The sequence below is a fragment of the Hyla sarda genome, chromosome 6 (assembly GCF_029499605.1).
Source record: "Hyla sarda isolate aHylSar1 chromosome 6, aHylSar1.hap1, whole genome shotgun sequence".
NCBI lineage: Eukaryota > Metazoa > Chordata > Amphibia > Anura > Hylidae > Hyla > Hyla sarda.
In genome coordinates this window covers 53,998,801-54,010,397 of record NC_079194.1, presented here as the reverse complement: position 1 = coordinate 54,010,397, position 11,597 = coordinate 53,998,801, and the positions used below count along the sequence as shown (strand labels likewise).

General features: G+C 46.3%; 1 long non-coding RNA gene across 1 annotated transcript in view; it reads right to left on the bottom strand.

Annotated features, from left to right (window-relative positions):
• Positions 1 to 6,247: 6,247 nt before the first annotated feature.
• The window catches only part of LOC130275603 (uncharacterized), a 41,121-nt gene continuing 35,771 nt past the window's right edge, over positions 6,248 to 11,597 (bottom strand). The window contains exon 3 of the long non-coding RNA XR_008844837.1: positions 6,248 to 6,811. This is a non-coding gene — a long non-coding RNA (uncharacterized LOC130275603). The remainder of the gene's footprint in view (positions 6,812 to 11,597) is intronic.

The window sequence follows — 11,597 nt, the reverse complement described above, 5'->3', positions numbered from 1 at the left end:
CGGTGTTGCTATCAGTGTCTGAAGAGTGGGAGAAGAGGGTTGCATTGACAATCCAACACAATGGGCAGCACATTGAACACATTTTATAAGTGGTCAGAAACTTTTAAATAACTCATGAAAGAATAAAGTTACGTTAAAACCAAGCGCATCATTGTTTTTCTTGTGAAATTCCCAATAAGTTTGATGTGTCACATGACCCTCTTCCTATTGAAAAAACAAATGTTGGATTCAAAATGGCCGACTTCAAAATGGCCACCATGGTCACCACCCATCTTGAAAAGTTTCCCCCCTCACATATACTAATGTGCCACAAACAGGAAGTTAATATCACCAACCATTCCCATTTTATTAAGGTGTATCCATATAAATGGCCCACCCTGTACTATCCTCTCTAACACAGAGATATAAGTATAAGGCTTTTAGTTAATATGTAAATGAGGTTCAGCCCAGGGGTGTTCCCAAACACAGCAATACCTCAGGATTAAGCAGCCCATCTCCTCTTATTCACCCCCTCTGTGCCCACTTGCATACACCTACCACCCTTTGATTGACAGTGGGCATGTGGTGAATGAGAGAACATGAGCTGCCTAATCCTGGGCCCTTGCCATGCTGGCACTTGAGCCTAATTTATATATTAACTCAAAGTATTATATCTCGTCTCGGGAAAGGACTATGGATCCTAACATCTGTATCCCTGGAATTCTGATGAGAAGCCCTATTTAGCCATGGGCTTAATTGTACCCCTAAATAGCTACTGACAGGTCTGCTTTAACAGGACCGAAAAATGTGACCCTATTGTGTAATAAAAATTAAAAAAAATAACAACACTTTTTGGCCTCAACCAAATCTTTGTTTAGGCTTTCCATAGTTCTTGACTCAAGCAATGATGCTTTGCCAGGTAAGCTGCATGCTGGCCACCAACAGTGCCCAGTAGACCTCAATGAGTAAGATGGCAACCAATTGGTTTCTGGTATGGTGTCCAACAATTAATTGGACAACATAGTGCTGGTTGTCATCTTATTTTTAAAAATATTTTCTTAAAAAAACCTGATGTTGTTCATCCATTATCATCCATTATTACCAGTTACATCCGTTTTTTTTTTAATTACGTTTTTAACCCTTTTTTGTAAAGCTGTACTGAGCATGCTCAGTACAAAAAAACGGATGTGAAAAAACCTGACAATAACTGAAGATAACGGATGGTTGTTTTTTTTTTTTTGAATGCCCGATTCCCGTAGACTTCAATGTTAAATTTTAACGTCTGGTTTTTCACCATTTTTTTTTTTTTTTGCCGGACCACCGTCTTTTGGGCAAAAATAACTGTCATTAGTAAAAACAGACATGCCTGATGCAAAAGGATGTTCAAAAAATCCCTTTGACATGAATGGGATTTCTTGTCGGACGTTTTCTGGACTTTTTGCCGGGAGTAATAACAGAGGTTTTTTACAGGATGATACCTGTAGTGTGAAAGGGGCTTTATTTTGTGCTGAATTTGTACTGTAATCTGTGATTGAGGCTTCTAATGGAACCTCAGAGACATATGTTTACATGGATTTAACTATGACAACACTCCAGTGAAAACCTATAGATTAGTTAAAGGATCCATTTAAAAATATATATCAAACAGACGTTCCAAACAGAAAGGATACAGAAAAATGACACAAAAAGGCCCTGAGGTGTTCTCAATGTAAATGGGTGATTTATCAGGCATACAACAATAACTCTTGTAATATAGATAAAATATATACAGTGTTTGGGGTTTTGGGTTCTGAACACACAGCTATATTATGGTCCTCTTCAGATGCCTTAAAAAATAAGTTTTTCCTGACTTTACTCTTTTGTGCACTAAATGTATAACTCAGTAGCCTATTACATGTCCCTGTCCACAGAGGTAGATGACAATGACAAGAAAAAGACACCTGCACTAAACCAGAACTTAAAGGGGTTATCCAGGAATTGAAAAACAGAGATCATTTCTTTCAGAGACCGCTCCCTGTCTGTCTCCAGGTTGGGTGTGGTTCTGCAGCTCAGTTCTAATGAGAATGGAGCCAAGTTGTAATACCACACCCAAAGTGGAGACAGACAGGGAGCAATCTATGAAAGAAATTAGGCCATTTTTTTTATTTCTGAATAACCCCTTCCCACAAATGTACATGGCATCCCAACGGCAGTATTATTAGTACAAAGAATGTAATGGTATATTCGGTTGATGGCACTGTGCCCTGGCAATCAGCAGTGGGTGCCAGATGTAATATACGGCCAACATCCTTCTACTGGAGTTGCCTTTAATTCCAGTTGTTCAACCCCTTTGGTGCAAGGGTCAACAGCTATCATGGCATGTAAAGAGTTTGATAGACGGAGGGTACTCCCTCAGTCACCACACTTCTGCATCTCTTGCTATCTAGAGTACTGAACAGAGAGCAGTCTAAAGATGGGCAACAAAGAACGACATTGCATTGTGCACCTCTGCTATAATATGTTATGGGGGTTTATCCAATGTTACAACTTACCACTTATCCACAATATAGGTCATAGGTGCCTAAACGGTGGTATATTTAACTCCCGCTCCATTAAAACAGTGGCACTTGTGACCCCTGATCTTGTGATTGGTGGGTTTTAGCAATCAGACACACATCCCTCATTATCTTAGGCTTAGGATTGGCTTAGTGGCCACATCTTTGTGTTGAGAAAGAGACAAAGGAGTGGTGAGCAGTGGGGACCGGGCACCATTGGATTGGCAATGGTGGGGGATTGTGGTAGGTGAGTTTAGTTTTATTTATTTATTTGGCCCGACCTGGCCATTTTTAGAAGTAAACATATATTACAAGAAAACCCTTTTAATGTTTTACTTTGGTAGAACTGTAAAATATGTGGAGGTTGACATTTGATGTCGTGAAATTTTTAGTTTTCTCTAATGTGTCTTTCAAATAATTGCATAGTTACCATCTTTCACACTCAGAGATGTGTAGACGACATCTTCATGCTGCAATGTTGTATAGTAAGGTCACCAGCCCATTCTATCATTCCATTTCACATAGAGTGTATAGGGCGGCATTTCTTTTTTTTAGTGTGGCAAAACTGCAACTCTTAGCATCTCTAGGGCCACAGTTTGAGACCACTGGTTTAAATAAAGGACAGAAAGTGTTAAAGCAGTTTAGAGCAAGTTGCAGTAACTAGATGATTTGCTATAGCAACAGGTTTAAGTTAAAAAATGCAATGTTTAAAAAAAATAAAAATCAAAAAAGAAATCTTTCTAATATTTAGAAAAAGATTTGGTATAAGCCTACATATTATTTCACATCTCCTTACCATCACAGTTCTCGCATACACTATACAGATGTAGCAAACGTTAAATGGACATTTAATGCCCAGATGCCCAAACTTTAAATTCACATTTAACAGAAAACAACCGATTAAAATAGTTGGGGTTAAGTTTGCTGCATCACGTTATGTAATGTACTGAATGTCAGGTTAAAGGTAGCTACATCGCTGTATAAACACACACGATCAATTAAACTGATACCATATTCGCTAATGGGTGGGGAATGCCAAAGTATGGATTGTATCACAGTAGAGCCCTTATACTTCAGTCTGTGTCTAAGTAACAATTTAAATCCTGGAGCTGACAGCAATGTGCAGTCAGTGTTTTGCATCCAATTGCTAGCGCCACCAAAAATGTATTTGTTTTGCATCAAGAGTCCAGCATGGGTTTATACAGTGTTGTTATACTTCGGCCTGTGTCAGAGTGACAATTTGATGACAGCACTGTGCCCCATTGCTTTGCATCTAATTGTTAGTGACACCAAATTTAGTATTGTCCTAGATCAAACATTTATACAGCACCGTTATACTTTATAGTTCATAAGGTTGAAAAAAGTCTAGAGTACATAAAGTTCATGGTTTTTCTTTCTTTGTTTAAATGTCATCAGAATGTCCAATTTTATTGGGGTAAATTTTATTCAGATGTAAATTTTGTTATAAGCATAGTAGTAATAGAAGTAGTAGTAATACCGGCAGTAGTACTGTATGAAACTTCAGGGACAAGGAAGGAGGTATGTGGCTTTATAGTGCTTGTGGTAGTGTAACCAGTGGTAGAAGTAGCTGCAAAAAAGGTAGCAACAGTAATACAGTATGGAAGGTGATGGATGAGGCTGGATATACAGCTCTGTGGGTGTTAGTAGTAGCTGCAGCAGTACAGTATAGAACATGATGGACAGGGGGCACATAATACTTGCCTTGCCCCAGGTGCTTCCAACCAATGCTACACCGCAACATCTTGCTATACCACAACCATCTCACAGCTTGCATATCTTTTTCAATGATGAGTGTCAGTGAGGGCCTCATGTTTGTGTTTTGGCTAAGGCCTCACAAAGTCTACAGCTGTCTTTGTGTGTATTGCTGGGATCATCACTATAAAGGGCATGGTATGGGGTTGTATTGGTGTTTATTCAGCATCAGTATGGTAGCATCATTCAGTCGTTATGTGGTGGTCATGATAGTGTTCATGGTGTGAAAAAATTATTTGTCCCTTGTATAGTGGTGTTATTGGTGATATTGGTGCATCATCTGGATGATGGTATTATTTAATCAATGCAGTAGTAATGTGTCGTCCTTGTGTGGAGGTATTATTTTAAACCCCAACCCTTGAAGAAAAAAAACACCACTCTCTCTACATTAAAGGGGGTGGGAGGGTTATAGCTATGGCTCTGCTGCCAGCATTACTGCAGAGGTTTAGGGGGTGGGGGTCAGTCTGTCAGTGCTCAGACCATAAGCTGCACACTCCATCAAATTGGTCGGCATGGCTTTCATCCAAAGAAGAAAGCCTCTTCTAGAGATGATGCACAAGAAAGTCCACAAACAGTTAGCTGAAGACAAGCAGACGAAGGACATCAATTACTGGAACCATGTACTGTGGTTCACTGATACCAAGATAAACGTATTTGGCTCAGATGGTATCAAGCCTGTGTGGTGGCAACCAGGGGAGGAGTAAGACAAGTGTAACTTGCCTACAGTCAAGCATGGAGAGGGTAATCAGTGTGCAAGCACTCTTCACATGCAGTGGTCATGGTTTGACCGCAGAATGTGAAAGGTTAATCTACCCGGAGCAGAGGTTTCACCACTATCATACTGGTGGCCAAGTCCCAGTGATCCCTGCACAGAAGATCAGCACAAGCTTGGTCTAGCTGTAATGATAGCCATAAAAAGGCTTATCTGCACATTTTAACAGGTTAAAACATGTTTTTAGACAAATTACTATCATGCTCATGGCTTCAACATAGTAAGAATAAAAGAAGACATATTTTTGGGTACATTTCAGATTAACAAATGACGGTTTAACGGTCTTAACGTAGACGGCTGGGAAGTGGATACGCTGACCTGTGTGGACAATGGCTGAACCGCACCAGGGAGCGGAGTCTAAGGGGCTGCTGGTTTTCAACAGAGCCCGCGCAAAGTGGGATGGTCTTGCTGCGGCAGGCGCACAAAGATCTGGCACCCTATTAGAGAGGTGCCGGTCTAATATAGAGTCCGCCCAGAGAAGAACCAATTATGGGCATACTGGCCCTTTAAATTTAGCAATACCGGCGCGCGCACCCTAAGGGAAGGGGATGCGCGCGCCGGCAAAGGAGGACAGAGGAACAGCCGGGCGCAGAGCAAGGTGAGGGGACGCTCGTGACTCGCATGTGGGTGCTTCCCGCATAGCGAGTCCCGGAGCCACCGCAGGCACGGAGCGTTGCCCCTAGCAACGCCCGGGACACGTGAGCGGGCCCGTCCCACACCGCCAGTTCGGGGATGGGCAGAAACAGGGGAGAGGGAGCGCTCACGGCCAGGATGGATGGCTGGAGCGCTGCCCCTAACAGCAATACATTAAGTGAATATGTTTTACTGATAGCATATTGTAGTAGTGTGCATTCATCCATCTGCTGAATATTTTTATCATTTTAATATTACTTTCCTGTCACAAGGGCCCTGTGTCAGGATTGATTCACAATTATTGATACACATATTGTATGCATCTATTTTAATAAAATTAACATATAATTGAAGCACGGTCTTTATCTTAGTAAATTTCTATAATGTACCAGTAAATACTGCTGATATCCTTGAGGTTTTAGTTATATCTATTTTCTACTATACATATATATATATATATATATATATATATATATATATCTTCTTTTGACACCTAGGGTATAGGTGTATATCCAATATACCTCGGAGAATCTAATTGTGAGCTGTACTATTTTTATTTCTCGCTAAACAAATACACTATAGTTACACTTTAAACATTATTCTGATACCACGGTGTACATAAACAATGGCGGCCATCTCTACTCTCTACCACACAATGTTGTGATGATTGAGTCACTGAAGTTCAAGAACGGTTTGTTTTATTTTGTAAATATAACAAGTTACAATTACTAGATTTCATTTTGGTCCAGGGATTTTTTTCTGATTGCAATATTCAGAGTCGGGAAGGAGTTTTTCTTCTTAATATCAGGTTATTGACATCCACCCCATAGGAGATTTTGCCTTCCTGTGGATCCACATTGTAGGATTATAGATGAGACTAGATGGATCTGTGTCTTTTTTCAACCTTATCAGCTGGTAATATGGTTTTGACCAAATCTCTTTTCTGCTTTGGACATTAGCTGAAGATAGCGATAGAAATATAGTTAATTCCTGGAGCGTCTATGACTAACGGTGATCTCACCACTCCACGCACATTTCCCGGCTTACTCTACGGCATTTAACAAACTCTGTATCCTTCGTCAGAGCTCAATGTTCAAACAGCAGAATCCACCATGAAATCCTGACGAAAGAAACAGACATGTTGGAGGAATAAAAAGAAAATCTTATCTACAAAGGCTTCTGCGCAGCAGCTTATCTGACCATTTATGTGACACTGTAGCCATCAAATTAATTCTATTTTGGGATCCCAGACACAAGGTTATTAATATTCTGACAAGAAGACAGCACATGTACTATATATGTGCTGCCAATGTCCGATGTAATGAACAGTTTAGCTGCAGTCATGTATTATTGATTTCACACAACACAAAGTGTACAATTCTATATTATACTAAAAAAAAAAATTTTAGCCCCTATCCAAAGGATAGGGGATAAGATGTCTGATCGCGGGGGCCCGCTGCTAAGACCCCCCGCAATCTCGCTGCAGCACCCGCATTCTATGCGGGTGCTGAATCTCCAGTTTCGGAAACCTCCGGGTTTCCGGGACTAGGGACGTGATGTCACGCCATGCCCCCTCCATTCATGTCTATGGGAGGGGGCGTGACGGTCGTCACGCCCCCTCCCATAGACATGAATGGAGGGGGCGTGGCGTCACGTCCCCAGTCCCGGAAACCCGGAGGTTTCCAAAACTGGAGATTCAACACCCGCATAGAAAGCGAGAGCTGCAGGGAGATTGTTACGCCTAGCGCTCCGGGTCCCCGCTCCTCCCCGGAGCGCTCACGGCGTCTTTCTCCCTGCAGCTCCCCGGTCAGTCCCGCTGACCGGGAGCGCTGCACTGTCATGGCCGTTGGGGATGCGATTCGCACAGCGGGACGCGCCCGCTCGCGAATCGCATCCCAGGTCACTTACCCGTTCCCGTCCCCTGCTGTCATGTGCTGGCGCGCGCGGCTCCGCTCTCTAGGGCGCGCGCGCGCCAGCTCCCTGAGACTTAAAGGGCCAGTGCACCAATGATTGGTGCCTGGCCCAATTAGCTTAATTGGCTTCCACCTGCTCCCTGGCTATATCTGGTCTCCTCCCTTGCACTCCCTTGCCGGATCTTGTTGCCCTTGTGCCTAATGAAAGCGTTTTGTGTGTCTAAAGCCTGTGTACCAGAACTTCTGCTATCCACCCTGACTACGAACCTTGCCGCCTGCCCCCGACCTTCTGCTACGTCCGACCTTGCTTCTGTCTACTCCCTTGTACCTCGCCTATCATCAGCAGTCAGAGAGGTGAGCCGTTGCTAGTGGATACGACCTGGTCACTACCGCCGCAGCAAGACCATCCCGCTTTGCGGCGGGCTCTGGTGAAAACCAGTAGTGACTTAGAACCGGTCCACTAGCGCGGTCCTCGCCAATCCCTCTCTGGCACAGAGGATCCACTACCTGCCAGCCGGCATCGTGACAGTAGATCCGGCCATGGATCCCGCTGAGGTCCCTCTGCCTTATATCTCTGATATCACCACGGTGGTCGCCCAGCAATCCCGACAGATCGCCCATCTAACCCACCAGCTGTCGGAAATGTCCACCATTGTGCACCAACTTCAGTCGCAACTTCAGCAGCAATCATCTCCTCCGCCAGCTCCTGCACCCCTTCCGCAGCGAGTGGCCACTCCTAGCCTCCGCCTGTCCTTGCCGGACAAATTTAATGGGGACTCTAAGTTTTGCCGTGGCTTTCTTTCGCAATGTTCCCTGCACATGGAGATGATGTCGGACCAGTTTCCTACTGAAAGGTCTAAGGTGGCTTTCGTAGTCAGCCTTCTGTCTGGAAAAGCCCTGTCATGGGCCACACCGCTCTGGGACCGCAATGACCCCGTCACTGCCTCTGTACACTCCTTCTTCTCGGAAATTCGAAGTGTCTTTGAGGAACCTGCCCGAGCCTCTTCTGCCGAGACTGCCCTGCTGAACCTGGTCCAGGGTAATTCTTCCGTTGGCGAGTACGCCATACAATTCCGTACTCTTGCTTCTGAACTATCCTGGAATAATGAGGCCCTCTGCGCGACCTTTAAAAAAGGCCTATCCAGCAACATTAAAGATGTTCTGGCCGCACGAGAAACTCCTGCTAACCTGCATGAACTCATTCATCTAGCCACTCGCATTGACATGCGTTTTTCTGAGAGACATCAAGAGCTTCTCCAGGAAAAAGACTTAGATCTCTGGACACCTCTCCCACAGTCTCCACTGCAATCTGCGCCTAGGCCTCCCGCCGAGGAAGCCATGCAAGTGGATCGGTCTCGCCTGACCCTGGAAGAGAGGAATCGCCGTAAGGAAGAGAATCTTTGTCTGTACTGTGCCAGTACCGAACATTTTTTGGTGGATTGCCCTATCCGTCCTCCACGTCTGGGAAACGCACGCTCGCACCCAGCTCTCGTGGGTGTGGCGTCTCTTGATGCTAAGTCGGCTTCTCCACGTCTCACGGTGCCTGTACGGATTTCTACTTCAGCCAGCTCTTCCCTCTCAGCCGTGGCCTGTCTGGACTCTGGTGCCTCTGGGAATTTTATTCGGGAGTCCTTGGTGAATAAATTCCGCATTCCGGTGACCCGTCTTGTCAAGCCACTCCACATTTTCGGGGTCAACGGAGCCAGGTTGGATTGCACCGTGCGTTACCGCACGGAGCCCCTCCTAATGTGCATCGGACCTCATCACGAGAAAATTGAATTTTTGGTCCTTCCCAATTGCACTTCCGAAATTCTCCTTGGACTACCCTGGCTTCTACACCATTCCCCAACCCTGGACTGGTCCACTGGGGAGATCAAGAGTTGGGGTCCCTCTTGTTCCAAGGACTGCCTTAAACCGGTTCCCAGTACTCCCTGCCGTGACCCTGTGGTTCCTCCTGTATCCGGTCCCCCTAAGGTCGTTAGGGACTCTGCCTGCCACAGAAAATGCCTCTCCCCCCCTCCCAGTCCCTTCAGGCAAGCCTCTGTGTCCCCTCATGGCTCCCGTCCTTGTGTCTCCCTGCCCCGTGCCAAGCTTCACCCTCTGCCCTCCCTCCCCATTCCTACTCCTGCTGTACTGCCTGCCTTTGAGGAAACCATCCATTCCTTCCCGGTGTCCTCATCCCAGGGGAGGCAGTCACCGGACAAAAAAAAGGGGAGACCTAAGGGGGGGGGTACTGTTACGCCTAGCGCTCCGGGTCCCCGCTCCTCCCCGGAGCGCTCACGGCGTCTTTCTCCCTGCAGCTCCCCGGTCAGTCCCGCTGACCGGGAGCGCTGCACTGTCATGGCCGTTGGGGATGCGATTCGCACAGCGGGACGCGCCCGCTCGCGAATCGCATCCCAGGTCACTTACCCGTTCCCGTCCCCTGCTGTCATGTGCTGGCGCGCGCGGCTCCGCTCTCTAGGGCGCGCGCGCGCCAGCTCCCTGAGACTTAAAGGGCCAGTGCACCAATGATTGGTGCCTGGCCCAATTAGCTTAATTGGCTTCCACCTGCTCCCTGGCTATATCTGGTCTCCTCCCTTGCACTCCCTTGCCGGATCTTGTTGCCCTTGTGCCTAGTGAAAGCGTTTTGTGTGTCTAAAGCCTGTGTACCAGAACTTCTGCTATCCACCCTGACTACGAACCTTGCCGCCTGCCCCCGACCTTCTGCTACGTCCGACCTTGCTTCTGTCTACTCCCTTGTACCTCGCCTATCATCAGCAGTCAGAGAGGTGAGCCGTTGCTAGTGGATACGACCTGGTCACTACCGCCGCAGCAAGACCATCCCGCTTTGCGGCGGGCTCTGGTGAAAACCAGTAGTGACTTAGAACCGGTCCACTAGCGCGGTCCTCGCCAATCCCTCTCTGGCACAGAGGATCCACTACCTGCCAGCCGGCATCGTGACAGAGATCATGGGAGGTCTCAGCAGCGGGCCCCCGCGATCAGACATCTTATCCCCTATCCTTTGGATAGGGGATAAAATGTTTTTGCCCGGAATACCCGTTTAAATTATATCTTACTTTTTTTTGTAAAGACTTTACGTGCATATTTAGGTAATCCCCATGAATAAGTTAAAGATTTAACACATTTTCCAGACCACAGTATCTCAAGTTTTCATAATAGAATTTTTTACGGATGTTTTGCGGCTCACTGCTGCTTCACAGTAGTCCTAGCCTTAGTAAATGTAAAGGGCACTGTCACTTAGAAAAACTCTGAAATACCACAGGCACATGTCAAACGTTTTGTTTGGTCTGGATCTCAGTGATGAGACCCCCACCAATCAGAACAAGTTGGTGAGCAAATAGCAATGCCGCACACTTCTCCCTGCTTGTTCTCCTGAACGTTGGTGGTCTCATCACTAAGACCCTGACCTATCAAATCTTTTGACATGTCAGTGACATTTTTGACAGTGCTCAGTTAAAGGGGTTATCCAGGAAAAAACGTATATATATATATATATATATATATATATATATATATATATATATATATATATACCGTATTTATCGGCGTATAACACGCACTTTTTAGGCTAAAATTTTTAGCCTAAAGTCTATGTGCGTGTTATACGCCGATACCGCCCCAGGAAAGGCAGGGGGAGAGAGGCCGTCGCTGCCCGATTCTCTCCCCCTGCCTTCCCTGGGGTCTAGAGCGCTGCTGCCGGCCCTTCTCTCCCCCTGGCTATCGGCGCCGCTGCCCGTTCTGTCCCCCTGACTATCGGTACCGGCGCCGATAGCCAGGGGGAGAGAAGGGGCAGCGGCACCCATTGCCGGCGCCGCTGCCCCGTTGCCTCCCCCCATCCCCGGTGGCATAATTACCTGGGTTGGGTCCGCGCTGCTGCAGGCCTCCGGCGTGCGTCCCCTTCGTCGTTGCTATGCGCCGTGCATAGCAACGACGCAGGGGACGCACGCCGGAGGCCTGCAGCAGCGCAGACCCGACCCAGGTAATTATGCCACC